This window comes from Meleagris gallopavo, unplaced genomic scaffold, assembly GCF_000146605.3.
Source record: "Meleagris gallopavo isolate NT-WF06-2002-E0010 breed Aviagen turkey brand Nicholas breeding stock unplaced genomic scaffold, Turkey_5.1 ChrUn_random_7180001866358, whole genome shotgun sequence".
Classification (NCBI taxonomy): domain Eukaryota; kingdom Metazoa; phylum Chordata; class Aves; order Galliformes; family Phasianidae; genus Meleagris; species Meleagris gallopavo.
This window is the reverse complement of record NW_011131595.1, coordinates 1-1,123: the sequence shown is the minus strand read 5'-3', so window position 1 is coordinate 1,123 and position 1,123 is coordinate 1. Positions and strand designations below refer to the sequence as shown.

Genomic DNA, 1,123 nt, shown 5'->3' with positions numbered 1-1,123 from the left:
CAGAGCTAAGCCTGCCCGCGGGCCACCAGCGCCGCGTCGTCCCGTCTCTCGCCTTCCCACCTTCCTTCCCTGCCTGCTCCCCCTCAGCCTACAACCGACAGCAGCCCGATTTCCCTCCTTCTCTCCCCCCGCTTTCCCTTCCCCATCCCCCTCCAGGCCCATTCCTGCCCGGAATCATCAGACCGTTCCGCAGCACTAAGACCTCCTTCCCTCACAGTACCTTCCCAGGCCCATCCTCGTAGTGGCTCCTACGGAGGACGGAGGTAGTGAACCTACGGACACCGACAGCCAGCATGGTACCGACACGGAACACGGCGGCCTCTCCCCTGCACGACCTTCCCGCAGCACGCCCGACGCCTTCTGGGACTGGCGGAAGTGACGACATGGAAGAAGCTGCCGCGCACACAGGTGCATGATGGGAGCTGTAGTTATTCGCAGCAAAATCACGTGGCCCCGAGCGGCAGCCTGCGATTGGACACGCTCCGGGCCTCGGAGGCGGTGTTGTGCCGTCCGAGTCCTCCTCGAGCGCCATTTTTCTCGCTGTGGGGGTGGGGTGGGGGAGGGTGAAGTGGGTCCCTTAGGTGTGGGCGGAGCGATACCCGCGCGCCCCGCTGTTGATGAGTTGGGAGGAGCTGCACGCGCGTTTAGTATTTCCAGCTGTTATCGGTATATTTTGGCGTATTTTACTATATTTTACTTTGAAAGTGACACTTGAATTCTGATACTACAAAAGAAAGAAACAAACAAACCCAAACTCTGTCATTCGGGTTTGGAAAAAGCAGAGGGTTTTTTTTTCTTCTTTTTTCTTTTTTTTTTTTCTTTTTTTTTTTGTTCCCCTACTTTGCTGTGTAAGGAAGGAGATGCAAACGGGACGCCACGCTCGTTTACATGACATATTTGTGAGGGTAGGCTGACCTCAGCCGTGAGACATAGCTGCATGCATTCTTAGCTACAAAGTCGGTTCTGGGAAGTAGAATAAGGCATAAATAGACATTGCATTTGCCACTCAAAGAAATTTTAAGTGGGAGTGGAGCCCAGTCCTTAGTAATTCAGTTCTTTTTTTTTTTTTTTGTCTATTAGTATTTTCTCTTGTCTAGGTTGTATCATCAGGTTGTGGCTGTTC

General features: G+C 52.9%; 1 pseudogene across 1 annotated transcript; it reads right to left on the bottom strand.

Annotated features, from left to right (window-relative positions):
* Positions 1 to 220: 220 nt before the first annotated feature.
* LOC104916047 lies at positions 221 to 388 on the bottom strand (annotated as a pseudogene). Its single transcript, XR_796519.3, is given in 1 exon segment — positions 221 to 388. The product of XR_796519.3 is annotated as a cytochrome c oxidase subunit 7C, mitochondrial pseudogene (transcript).
* Positions 389 to 1,123: the final 735 nt, after the last annotated feature.